This window comes from Hypanus sabinus, chromosome 25 (genome assembly GCF_030144855.1).
Source record: "Hypanus sabinus isolate sHypSab1 chromosome 25, sHypSab1.hap1, whole genome shotgun sequence".
NCBI lineage: Eukaryota > Metazoa > Chordata > Chondrichthyes > Myliobatiformes > Dasyatidae > Hypanus > Hypanus sabinus.
Genome location: NC_082730.1, coordinates 14,344,701 through 14,359,133, shown reverse-complemented (window position 1 = coordinate 14,359,133; position 14,433 = coordinate 14,344,701). Strand labels below are relative to the sequence as shown.

General features: G+C 41.6%; 1 protein-coding gene across 1 annotated transcript in view; it reads right to left on the bottom strand.

Annotated features, from left to right (window-relative positions):
• LOC132380889 (uncharacterized) overlaps window positions 1-14,433 on the bottom strand; it is a 127,173-nt gene that overhangs the window by 44,609 nt on the left and 68,131 nt on the right.

Here is a 14,433-nt window from a genome sequence, read left to right as displayed (position 1 = left end):
CTATTGATGAACTGTTGAAAAGACGGGCAGGGACCGAGAATCCCGAGAAAGATACAGCCGGTATTCAAGGTAGCCTATCAACATCACAGGTTGCGACTGCTGTAAGTGTTTTCTCCAGGGCAGCGTTCCACTTACAACTGAGACCACTCAAGCAGTTAAAAGAAGAAAGACACGCATGAAATGGTCATTAGAATTAAAGACATTCACAATGCACGTAGACTACCGAGTAACGGAAATTGAGACTGATATGATCGGATACAGGGACAAACTTCACCGAAAGTTTATGGCACAATATCCCTCCATGCAGGCAAATGTGCAACGAATATCAGAACAACGTCGTGTTATAGTAAAAAATAATTTAATCCCCATAGACATGTTAAACCAAGCAAAACATGAAGTTGCACAACAGCTAGAAAGAAACCAACATAAAGATCACGACAAAATTATGCAAGAAAATAATGACAATGCAACGCCACCAAAGCACAGATGAAAATACAATTATTTCAACTGCTTCACAATCTGATGTTAACAGCAACAACAGTTCCAGAGCCTCTGTAGGATGCTGATGATTAAGCTGAATTTACAGACTGTTACCTACCAGCAGCAATGGATGACACCTTGAGTCAGTTTTAAATGTTAAGACCACTATCTTTATTAATATTTACTCATAATATAGACAACTAAACAGATTAAACAGAAGTTAACAAGGTTGTGCGTGTATATGTGTGTGGCTCCCAAATAGTCAAGTTCAGGAATAGTTCTTAAAGTCTTAAGATGGCAAAGTAGAAAAGTCCAGTTATCCACAGAATTAATAAGAGGAGAAACTTGTAAGTCCACTTTAGCGTATACAGAGGAGGATCACGAAGTATTCTAGAGGTTCTACACTGGGTAAATAAAAATAACAGTCACAGAAGAACTAATCAATCGAGTCATTCCAAAAACCACTTAGAAATATCACCAGGTGGCAGACACAGGAATACGATCTTCAAGAGGTTACCACAGCAACCTGAGTCCAGGTAAGGGCCAACAAAAGTGATACCACAGGATACTCCATCAAATCCACACATATGGATTATACGAAATGACAGCCACACATCCATTGTGCACTGAGTACCGATGATCAACCAAATCTTTTGGGCAGAGAAGAGTTCCTAACCATAGCAGTGACAAGCTGAAGTTCCAACAGACTGTCTTGCTCTCTCTCTCTCTCTCCTTACTGAGTAGCAGCAGTTGACTGCAGCTTATTACACTGACATCATAGTCCCGCCTCATCCAGGCATCTCTTAAAGTGGCAGTCCACAGTGAAGAAAACCTATGGTCCCGTAACAAGAAAAAGTTTCCTATTATTTAACAACACAATAAGAGAGCAACTTTGAGCCAACAAAAAATTCCTACATACCAAAACACCATACGTCATCAAAATTTGCTAAAATGGTTTAATATTATATTACCACAACATTTAGGAAAACTTGAAACATTTGAAGAACTACACACAATAACATACTGTGCAACATTAACAGCTGTGCAGTGCAATGGCTCCAAGATAGAGACTGTCATGAATAGAAATGCAAAACTAAGTAATGAAAGAAGAACGGGGAAATGGCAGAAGAGATTTAAACACAAAATAGAAAACTTAAGAGTAGAAATAGCCCACCTAATGGAGTGGTATTCACCTAAAGGGGAAATCACAAAATATCCATCAAAGTATCATTGTTTACTATCCTGTATCATACTTGTTTACTATCTCTATATAAAATTGTAACATCATGTACTTTGCAACTAATCACCACTCACGTAGGTAACCACAAGAAACTGTAACATCCCAGTTCAAATTTTTACTGCTATGCTGTAGATATTTCATTTTAGTAGTTCTGTAAGAGCCGTTTGTTCTGCTTTCAGCTTGTTGGGGTTACTGTTAAAGATAAGGCAGCTTAGGAATGTTGCGTCATCCAGTCAGGATGGTAGATCTGGGAGGAATTTCCAGAGAATGGTTGGGATTAGGTTTTTGGTGATGGACACTGCAGTGGGTCGAGGGTTTTCTCAGTGTGTGATGAGGAAAGAAGAAACCTGTGAGAACCCGTCATAGTATTTGAACCAGCAGGAATGCAGAATTCGATGGAACCCAAGGTGGGAAATTCTACCAAGGATCGGCAAATCTGAGTTGGTGTCATAAGTACATTGGTCACATCAGCTTTTGGAAGATTTGAACTCCAACCGGTGCACATCTTGACTTAATTATAATGGCACACACAAAATGCTGGTGGAACACAGCAGGCCAGGCAGCATCTATAGGGAGAAGTACTGTCGACGTTTCGGGCCAAGACCCTTCGTCAGGACTAACTGAAAGGAAAGATAGTAAAAAATTTGAAAGTAGTGGGGGGAGGGGGAAATGCGAAATGATAGGAGAAGACCGGAGTGGGTGGGATGAAGCTAAGAGCTGGAAAGGTGATTAGCGAAAGTGATACAGAGCTGGAGAAGGGAAAGGATCATGGGACGGGAGGCCTCATGAGAAAGAAAGGGGGAGGGAGCACCAGAGGGAGATGGAGAACAGACAAACAACTAAATACATCAGGGATGGGGTAAGAAGGGGAGGAGGGGCATTAACGGAAGTTAGAGAAGTCAATGTTCATGCCATCAGGTTGGAGGCTACCCAGCCGGTATATAAGGTGTTGTTCCTCCAAACTGAGTTTGGATTCATTTTGACAATAGAGGAGGCCATGGATAGACATAATGGGCCATTATTTATAATGGGCCATTTTGTTTATTTTATTTAATCACCTTTCAGTTAAATTAACATTCATAAATATATATTCTTCATAATTGTATGCAGTGTATAATCTGTCATTTCTTGCCAATGGGCAATTGAATTATACAGTATTCACACCAAATGGGGTTCACTGCCTCAATGTTTTGGCAGGACCTAAGTCTCTTCTACCCTAGAAATATGGACCCTACTAAATGCAAACACGAGGAAATCTGCAGATGCTGGAAGTTCAAACAACACACACAAAATGCTGGTGGAACACAGCAGGCCAGGCAACAACTATAGGAAGAAGCACTGTCAATGTTTCGGGCAGAGACCCTTCATCAGGACTAACTGAAAGAAAAGATAGTAAGAGATTTGAAAGTAGGATGGGGAGGGGGAAATCTGAAATGATAGGAGAAGCCAGGAGGGGGTGGGGTGAAGCTAAGAGCTGGAAAGGTGATTGGCAAAAGGGATACAGAGCTGGAGAAGGGAAAGGATCATGGGATGGGAGGCCTAGGGAGAAAGAAAAGGGGAGAGGAGCATCAGAGGGAGATGGAGAACAGGCAAAGATTGATAGGCAGAGAGAGAAAAAAAGGGAGGGGGGAAATAAATTAATCAGGGATGAGGTAAGAAGGGAAGGAGGGGCATTAACAGAAGTTAGAGAAATCAATTTTCATGCCATCAGGTTGGAGGCTACCCAGACGGAATATAAGGTGTTGTTCCTCCAACCTGAGTGTGGCTTCATCTTGACAGTAGAGGAGGTCATGGATAAACATATCAGAATGGGAATGGGACGTGGAATTAAAATGTGTGGCCACTGGGAGGTCCTGCTTTCTCTGTCGAACAGAGCATAAGTTTTCAGTAAAATGGTCTTCCAGAGTGTGTCGGGTCTCACTAATATATAAAAGACCACACCGGGAGCACCGGACGCAGTATACCACACTAGCCGACTCACAGGTGAAGTGTCGCCTCACCTGGAAGGACTGTCTGGGGCCCTGAATGGTGGTGAGGGAGGAAGTGTAAGGGCAGGTGCAGCACTTGTTCCGCTTACAAGGATAAGTGCTAGGAGGGAGATCGGTGGGAAGGGATGAGGGGTACAAATGGAGAAGGGAGTCACGTAGGGAGCGACCCTGTGGAGAGCAGAAGGGGGGGGGAAGAAGTGCTGGGTAGTGTGATCACATTGGAGGTGGTGGAAGTTACAGAGAAATATACGTTGGATCCGGAGGCTGGTGGGATGGTAGGTTAGGACAAGTGGAACCCTATCCCGAGTGGGGTGGCGGGCGGATGAGGTGAGAGCAGATGTGCGTGAAATGGAAGAGATGTGTTTGAGAGCAGAGTTGATGGTGGAGGAAGAGAAACACCTTTGTTTAAAAAAGGAAGGCATCGCTTTCGTCCTCTCCTTTGTCCCTCTTTCTGCTTGCAAAGAGATTGATTGCAAAGAAAGGGCAGAGACAAGTACAGTTTTGCACCAACTGTGTCACAGGAGTTGCCAATCAGTGTTGAACTCAATGTAGGACTGCCAGTCAGACTAGGCAGCAGAGGTTGGAGTTGTGGCATCTTCCGGAGACAGTGATTGAGGCAGGCACAAAAGTCCCATTTAAGAAACACTTGAATATATGGAGGTACATGGAGGGGCAGGGCTTAGAGAGATGTGGACTGAATGCAGGAAATCAGAATCAGAATTAATATCACTGCCCCACGTGGTGAAAAAAGATGGTGTGTGTGTGTGTGTGTGTGTGTGTGTGTGTGTGTGTGTGTGTGTGTGTGTGTGTGTGTGTGTGTGTGTGTGTGTGTGTGTGTGTGTGTGTGTGTGTGTGTGTGTGTGTAAAATATATTAAGTCACGAATGCAAAAAAGGAGAAGGTTGTGTGCATAGATCAGAGTCTATTCCATTCAGATATCTGATGGTGGAGTGGTAGAAGCTGTTTAAAATGTTGCATGTGTGTCTTTAGGCTCCTGCACCTCCTTCTTGATGGAGCAATGAGGAGATGGCATGTCGTGGGTGAAGCAGGTCCTTAAAGATGGTAGTTGCCTTTCGATGGTGTCCTTAATGCTGCATTAATACAGGAGACAGCCACTTAATGGCTCCCTTGATCTGATCCTGAAGGCATCATTAAATACAATTTAACATCACCATTCATCTGTTGTGTCATCCACTGAGTGGCGGTTCTGCGCACGCAATGTCATGTTAACGAGAGAAGACAGAGGTGTTGGAAACCATGACTTTTTTAAAATAATACTTTTTATATGATTTGTACTTTTTAGTAAACTCATGTATTTTTCACTGTATGTGCTGGTTTGTCCCCACTCACTGGCAGAAAGTGGTATAGCAATTAAAATAATGGTTTATCAACTTCCTCATTTTTCATTGGCTATTGGCACATTACCCATGTGAGGTAATTGTTTTAATTATGCAGCCTATTAACTAGTTTATTTTTAATCAAAGGAACTTTCCCTATCTTCACTATGAAAATTAACGGATTTTACAGAGGTGCCATAATTTTGCTTTCGCATTCATTTAGCTCCTCACACCATTTTTCAGCTCTTTATTTAGTTTACTTATGTTTGTTTGCACTCTAAAATAAATGATCATTAGAATTAATTCTGCTCATCATTCCTGACTTCCGGAAAAACTGAAGGATCAGAAAATAAACGGAGGTCCAACAGAGGACAATGGCCAGTCTGGTTCAGGCTGACAGGAAGGTCAATAAACTCCAATAAACATGTGTTACAACAGTGGTGTGCAGAAGAATATCTTATAATGCATGACATGCCAACATGCATGCTTTTAAGTATCAAGTTGCTGCCACATGATTGGCACATTAGGTATTTGCATTAACAAGCAGGTGTACAGATATACCTAATAAAGTGGCCACTGAGTGTAACTCTTCTGCCTTAATCAATCCACATAATTACTTTATCAAATTCATTCTGAATCCTCTGCTGTAGCAGGAGAGAAAGCTTTCGGTTTAGACTTCGTGGGTTGGGTTTGAAATTTGATATCTGCATAGGTTACATTGTCCTCATCAGTAATGGAGTGGACTGCTCTTGATTTCACTTTAAATTTCACATCTGCATGCACAATTCCATTTACGTTGGTAGTCGATTGGGCAGCTTTATTGTTTCAAACATGGAGTAGATCTGTATAAATGACATTTCCTGAAATAAAAAATTAATTCCAAGATCTAATTTATGACTGATGAATGTGAAGGGAGAGGGAGTGAAAATTTTTGGGAAGAAGGCAGGATAATGGGGTGAGAGGGAAAGTAAATCAGTCTTGATTAAAGGATGGAGCAGTCTTGAGGGGCCAAAAGGCCAAATTCTGCTCCTATGGTCTGAAGTTCTTGGATTATGGTCCTATGGTCTTAAACTCTTGGATTTTTTAAAATTAACCATCTTATGTTTATACCTCAAGTTCTACTCTCATCTGTAAATGGAAACACTTTCCTTAGTCCTGCAGACATCTACCAGATCACCCTCAGTTTTCTCTCTTTAAATAAACCCTGATCCTTTCAATCGACTTGGGGAATATAATTTTCCATAATGTTTGACAACAGCTGTTAAGTCCAGTGTTTGGGATTTGGGCAGCTGAAGCTACTGACATTGGTGGTGGGATTCAGAGACTGGAGGATGCACAAGGGGAACACACAGTTCTTTAAGGGTACAGTTCTTGGGGAGAAAGTGATGCCCAGAAGGGAAAATGTACGGCAGAGCAGAATCCTTCAACAGTCTCTGCCCTGCAGTTACCTTTGGGAAAGTGGAAAGCAATTGGATGAAATTGAGAAAACAACTGAAGCTCTTTGATAATACTGACCCTAATTATTCAATTAAGAAAATGTTAAATCAATTGGGATATTAATTAAGGTAATACACAAGCATTCCAAAAACTGTGGAAAATATCACAAAAAATATTGTTGATAACAGACGTAAGAGACAATAGACTATTCACACTGCTGTCAGGATTGAGGGGTAGAGTGAGAAAGTGGGTGGGTGAGGTCAGCATAGAACAGATATTTACATATTTAGAGATACAGCATGGAAATAAGCCATTCTGGCCCAACAAGCCCGCATCACCCAATTAAACCCACGTGACCTAATTAACATAGTAACCTCTTTGGAATGTGGGAGGAACCCAGAGCACCCAGAGGGTGCATACCATATTATTTCCCACAGGAAAAGCATACAAGCTCTTTACAGACAATGGCAGAATTAAACCCAGGTAACTGGCTTTGTAATAGCATTACGCTAACCGTGCCACCCCCAGTTTATTATTTTGTATGTACCTGCACTCACTTTTCTGATTTCACATCAGGGTTTGAGACTCAGATGGAATATAGAAAATGTAGACAGAAAAGTCATTGTACCCAAAGACAGATTTATATAATTAGACATTCAGTCAGCCCGTAACGTTGACTGTACTTTCTTCCATACATGCTACCTGGCCAGCTGATTTCCTTCAGAATTTTGTGTGTGTTGCTTCAAAAGGGCCAATCTCACCCTTCGGTAACAATAAAAAAGACATGGAGCCACTTTGAAGAACAGTTACATAAAATATTATGGATAGACTTAAGGAAAAGCTGTATAAACCCAAGAGAAAAGGCCAGATAACTGGAAGGATATGCTGATGAGATTTAATGAGTTTCTGTTAAATATTAATACTGGACTGGATTAGTGCGGATGAATGATCTGTAAACTCCCATGTAATCCAATTGTTAAATATTGTAAAATATTCAGACAATTTATACTTCATGTCCATACCTGGGTATCACTGTTGCGAAATTCTGTGAAATGTTTTGGGCTTCATTTCTGGAAAATACAACATTACTGCTCACAATTCCGCGTCTGTTACAGACATAAACATTTATTCATTTATTTATTTGTTGATACAGCACAGAGTCGACCCTTGCAGCCTTCGAGCTTCACCTCCCCAACAACCCCCCGACAAACCAGATTAACCTGAACCTAATCACGGGACATTTCCATTGACCAATTAACCTACCTGGTACGTCTTTGGACTGGGAGGAAACTGGAGGACCCGGAGTGTATCCATGCATCCCACAGGGAGGACATTCAGAGACTCCTTTCAGAATGGCACTGGAATTGAACTGCAAACTCCGGAAAGCCCCGAGCTGTAATAGCTTAGTGCGAACCGCTAGGTTACCATGGCCCCCATACTGAATCTCAGAACCACGGAAACCCAGGCTGCAACACAATAATGATTCTCCACAAAGAGCAAACCTCTGCTCTGGTTACTGCACAATATTCAGAAAGGATCACGTTGTTTTGTTCCCCACCTTCTCTGCTACTGAAAATTGACGTTTTCCATCTTTGAACATTGTAATGAAGAGTTTAGATTTGAAATTTTCTTTTTCTTTTTATTGCTACAATTTTTGTCTGACTAACCATGCATTTTCTACAATGTCTGTGTGTGTTTTTAGCTAATATTTCTCCTTCCCAATATGATGGAGCAGATTACCGGACCATATTCACACTGCCCCATGAATATCTCACTGATCTCTCCAGGATTCTGTGGCAGATTGTCCCTCTGGAAGAAGGAACAAACGGCCCAAAATAAAAATCACCTAATTTTCCAACTGACCATTAAAACCAACTTTTGAATTCAGCACTGATCAGCAATTTCATACAGAATCCAAATATCCTGTCCTCAATGAACAGTTTTCATGGCCTTGGACTATTAGTGAATGTTATGTTCCCCCTGATATGGTTTGCTGTTTTATTTCTAGCCACTAGATATCACTGCTTACTTTAAAGTTCACAGCTGTTGTTCATTCCTTACCACTATGTTTCTAAGCAACTGACCTTCAACATCAGGTCAGTCATTTTATGATTATTTTTATATTTACTCATTCATTTGACAGAAATACATTTTTAGGATTCAAAGGGATTTTAATCAGTATTTGGATCCATCTCTCGTGAGAACACCTCGAAGCACTGTCTTTTTACTCAGCTCCTGGCTTATTGTAATGTGAAGGTGAACAATAAAACTGCCTTAAAACTACCTATCTGGAGTTTACCCATTTGCCTACCTTTAAGAAAACAGGGAAAACTCTTGAGTGAGGGCAGAATAGTGCATGTTGAATTATGAACAGATTTTATTTCCCAAAGCATGATTCCAATTTGTTTATTAATATAGTAATAGTTAACCATAAAAAGAGAAATGTACACTCTGTTACTGATTAGGATAATGCCACTGATGCAGAAATCAAATTTCAAAGCCCGCTCATCTTTATATCTTCATTTATTCTATTATCACCCACCGTTTGCCTCACACATCATCTTTCCTGACATACGTTTTCTGTCCTGTACTCCCTCAGAAACCCTCTCTTTTGTGCTTCCTTCTATACTTCCACTACACCTCAAGACTTGTTAACGCTCACATTTTCCAGTTCTGGTGTAAGGTCGTTGCCTTGAAGGATCAGCTGTTCCTCTCTCCACAGCTGCCGTCTGACATGCTGAGCATTCCCAGCACTTTCTGCCAATATCTCAGGTATTGATCAGTGAGAGAATTTCTCTTTGGAAAAGAATGCACTCCTTTTGTTCAGGTCTTTCCAACAAAGAGTGACTATGGGATAATACTATGTTGAAAATAATTTTCTGGTTTGTAGGAGAGAGAGAGAGGCCAGGAACTACATCCTGGGGAGCAGTCGAATTACTAGTTGCTATAATTTTCGGCCAGTGAGTTATATTCCATTGGCCAGTGAGTCAGAGGCTGCAGGGGCTTTAGTTCCAGTGATCAACCCCATTTCCCCATTTGATAATAACACACAGATGATCACTGTACTCACAATTCCCTTCACCGGTTTACAAAGTCTAGTTAAGAGACACCAGATTATTTATTGATTGATTTATTTAGTGATACATCATGGAGTAAGCCCTTCCGTCCCTTTGTGCCACACTGACACAGGAACTTTGACAAACCTGATTAACCTTAAGCTAATCATGGAACAATTCACAATGACCAAATAACATACTCAGTGCGTCCTTGGACTGTGGGAGGAAACTGGAGCACTCCGGGAAAACCCACACATTGGCTGGGTGGACATGGACTCTTCTTACAGACTGCATCAGAATTGAACTCCGAACTCCAAAATGCCCCAAGCTGTAATAGTGTCAAGCTAACCGCTATGTAAAAAATAATTGAAGGAAAAAGAAACCTCTTCAGGTAGCAAAGTAGACAAACAACATGCAGTGTGAACAGACTCCCGATAACACTGAGCACAACTATGTAAGTGGGTCTGTGGTAAAGAATAGGAAAGGGTCAGCCCTGGTTCACCACCTATTCTTGGCCATTTGTAAAGTCTGACGTTTACGCAACATCTTTCATGAACTCTGGATGACTGCAGCTCGGAAAATGAATATTAGACACTTTTGACAGCAGTGGGAAATTGCAGTAACCAATCTGCTCACAGCAAGGTCTCAGAAGCAGAAATGGGATCATGTCTAATGATTAGAGAGTAATGATGTTCTAATTTTCATTAATGACTATCTGACTCAATACATGAGCTTCAACTGCTTTGCATAAATTATTAAATACTTAGGGTAAGAAAATTACCTTTGTTCTCACGCTTTACGCATGTCCAAGAAAATCAGGAATACTCAGTTTCCAATACATGATTCCATTGAAGTTAATCATGTCAAACATGCTTAACACCAGTTAAAGAGAAACCAATTTCTCTCCCAGCTGTTCTATTTGGAGTAGTAGCAGCAAAATCACCCTATACTTTACATTTTATCTGATGTAGATTCTTACATTTCTGCAGTTGTCATGGATTCAGTCACAGTATTTTCACAGAAATGAACTGGCTCTGTTAAAAGACATGATACAGATACAGGTGCTGTAGGACACTTTTGCAATGCCAGGGGATATGGGATAGTGCATGGAGTCTTGGAATAATCTAAAGGGTAACCCATTTACAACTGAGAGTAGGAAAGATTCCTTCCCCCAGAGAGTGTTGAACCTGCATTCATGAAAGATTTAGTTATTTGTCTCAGAGGTAGAGAGATCAAGAGAAATGGAAATCAATCACTCTCCATGAAATACTGGAGACCATAGATGGTTTGGGAAGTGTCTATTTTAATGCAAGGGGTATGATCAAAGTGGATGAGCTTAGAGCCTCATTCAGTACTTGGAGCTATGATGTTGTGGCCATTACAGAAACTTGGATGGCTCAGGGGCAAGAATGGCTACTTAGGATGCCAGGCTGTAGATGTTTCAGAAAGGACAGGGAGGGAGGCAAAAGAGGTGGGGCTTGGCACTGCTGATCAGAAATAATGTCATGGCTGCAGAAAAGGAGGAAGTCATGGAGGGGTTGTCTGAGTCTCTGTGAGTGGAAGTTAGGAAAAGGAAGGGGTCAACAACTCTGCTGGGTGTTTTTTTTATAGACCACCCAATAAGAACAGGGACATCAAGGAGCAGACAGGAAAACAGATTCTGGAAAGATGCAATAATAACATGGTTGTCATGGTGGGAGATTTTAATTTCTCCAGTATTGTTTAGCATCTCTCTAGAGCGAGGGGTTCAGATGAGGTGGAGTTTGTTAGGTGTGTTCAGAAAAATTTCCTGACACAGTATGTAGATAAGCCTACAAGAGGAGAGGCTGTACCAGATCTGGTATTGGGAAATGAACCTGGTCAGTTGTTAGGTCTCTCAGTGGGAGGGCATTTTGGAGATATTGACCACAGTTCAATCTCCTTTACAATAGCATTGGAAAGGGATAGCAACAGACAAGTTAGGAAAGCTTTTTATTAGTGTAATGGTATATATGAAGCTATCAGGCAGGAACTTGGAAGCATAAATTGGGAACAGGAGTTCTCAGGGAAATGTCTGCCAGAAATGCGGCAAATGTTCAGGAGATATTTGCATGGCATTCTACATAGGTACATTCCAATGACTCAGGGAAAGGATGGTAAGGTACAGGAAGCATGGTATACAAAGGCTGTTAAAAAGTTAAAAGTCAAGAAGAAAAAAGCTTAAGAAAGGTTCAAAAAACTAGGTAATAATAGAGAACTAGAAAATTATAAGGCTAACAGGAAGGAGCTTAAGAATGAAATCAGGAGAGCCAGATGGGGCCATGAGAAGGCCTTGGTAAGCAGGATTAAGGAAAACCCAAAGGCATTCTACAAGTATGTGAACAGCAAGTGGATAAGACATGAGAGAACAGGACCAATCAACTGTGACAAAGGAAAAGTGTATATGGAACCGGAGGAGATAGCAGAGGTACTTAATGAATACTTTGCTTCAGTATTCACTACGGAAAAGGATCTTAGTGATTGTAAGGATGACTTGCAGTGGACTGAAAAGATTGTGTATGTAGATATTAATAAAGAGGATGTGCTGGAGCTTTTGGAAAGCATCAAGTTGGATAAGTCACCAGGACGGGACAGGATGTACACCAGGCTACTGTGGAAGGCAAGGAAATAGATGGCTGAGCCTCTAGCGATAATCTTTGCATCTTCAATGGGGACAGGAGAGGTTCTGGAGGATTGTAGGGTTGAGAATGTTCTTCCCTTATTCAAGAAAGGGAGTAAAGATAGCCCATGAGATTATAGACCAGTGAGTCTTACTTCAGAGGTTGGTAACTTGATGGAGAAGATCCTCAGAGACAGGACTTAAGAACACTTGGAGAGGCATAATATGATTAGGAATAGTCAGCACCGCTTTGTCAAAGGCAGGTCATGCCTTACGAGCCTGATTGAATTTTTTGAGGACGTGACAAACACATTGATGAAGGTAGAGCAGATGTAGTGTATATGGATTTCAGCAAGACATTTGATAGGGTATCCCATGCAAGGCTTATTGTGAAAATAAGGAGGCATAGGATCCAAGGGACATTGTTTTTTGGATCTAGAACTGGCTTGCCCACAGTAGGCAAAGAATGGTTGTAGATGAGTCATATTCTGCATGGAGGTTGGTAACCAGTGGAGTGTCACAGGGATCTGTTCTGGGACCACTGCTCTTCATGATGTTTATAAATGACCTGGATGAGGAAGTTGAGGGATGGGTTAGTAATTTTGCTGATGACACAAAGCTCGGAGGTGTTGTGGATTGTGTGGAGGGCTGTCAGAGGTTACAGCGGGACATTGATAGAATGCAAAACTTGGCTGATGGAGTTCAACCCAAATAAGTGTGAGGCGGTTCATTTTGGTAGGTCAAGTATGACGACAGAATATTACATTAATGGTAAGAATCTTGGCAGTGTAGAGGATCAGAGGGATCTTGGGGTCCAAGTCCATAGGACACTCAAAGCTGCTACGCAGATTGACAGTGTGGTCTTAGAAGGCATACAATGCATTGACCTTCATTAAACTTGGGATTGAGTTTAAGAGCCGAGAGGTAAAGTTACATCTGTATAGGACTTTGGTCACACCCCACTTGGAGTATTGTGCTCATTTCTGGTCGCCTCACTACAGGAAGGACATGGAAACCATAGAAAGGGTGCAGAGGAGATTTACAAGGATGTTGCCTGGATTGGGGAGCGCACCTTATGAGAATGGAACTCGGCCTTTTCTCCTTGGAGCAACAGAGCATGAGAGGTGACCCGATAGAACTAGGAAAGTGGCAAAAGGAATGGCTGATGGAATTGAACTCTCCTGTTTTAGAGGGCCTGGAGGGGCAATGTTTTCCACACAGGGCAGTGTGTACATGGAAAAGGCTGCCAGAGGAAGTGCTGGAGGTGGGTACAAATACACTATTTAAAATACATTTGGACAAATTCATCTACAGGAAAGCTTTAGAAGGATGTGGGCCAAATGCAGGGAAATAGGAGAAGCTCAGGAAGGCCCTGTGGACTTGGGCTGAAGCTCCTGTTTCCACAGACTATAACTCTCTGGCTCTGCAGCATCCACTCTAAACCGGACCACACTTCTGAAAGGTTAAATTCAGAATCCTATTTCATTGCATTGGCGTGATAGCTTATGGGATCACAGCCAATCAGATTGCACTTCAATTTCAAAATTCAAAGTTCAAAGTACATTTGTTATCTAAGAATCTATACTATATACAACCTTGAGATTCACCTCCTTACAGGCAGCCAAAAAACAATAGAACTCGTTAAACTCCATGAACCACCCAATGAGCGGGAAAAAAAATCATGCAAACCATGAAGGTAAGCAAGTTACATTCAGGACTGAAATTCACGAAAGTCGGTCAAAGACCTGAAGCCAGTCATCACTGCTGCTGATTCAGGAGCCCACTAATTGCAGGCTGCAACCTCGGTCCAGCACAGAAATGAGTAAATCTCATGGAGTAGCAAGCTGAACACCGACCTGTCCCTTGCCCATGACAGGCATTCCTACAGTGTTCTAGAAGAGCTTCGAAGATTTACTATCCTGTTCACAATCTTGAAATGCAGCAGCCATGTTCATATCCACACATAAACCCAAAGAGAAGGAATGGGCTCCTTTCACATATCTCAAAGTAAGTAAGGTATTTTAATCCTGCTGAAGGGTTTCGGCCAAAACATTGACTGTACTTTTTTCCATAGATGCTGCCTGGCCTGCTGAGTTCCTCCAGCATTTTGTGTGCGTTGCTGGGATTTCCAGCATCTGCAAGTAATGATTTTGGTGTGAAGTGCTGTTACTGTGTCAGATGTGTCTGTGCTCTCTCCCGTATGTCAGTACATTGTGGGTTCACTTCCCACTCCAGAGTCCTGAGCAGAAACCCAGGGC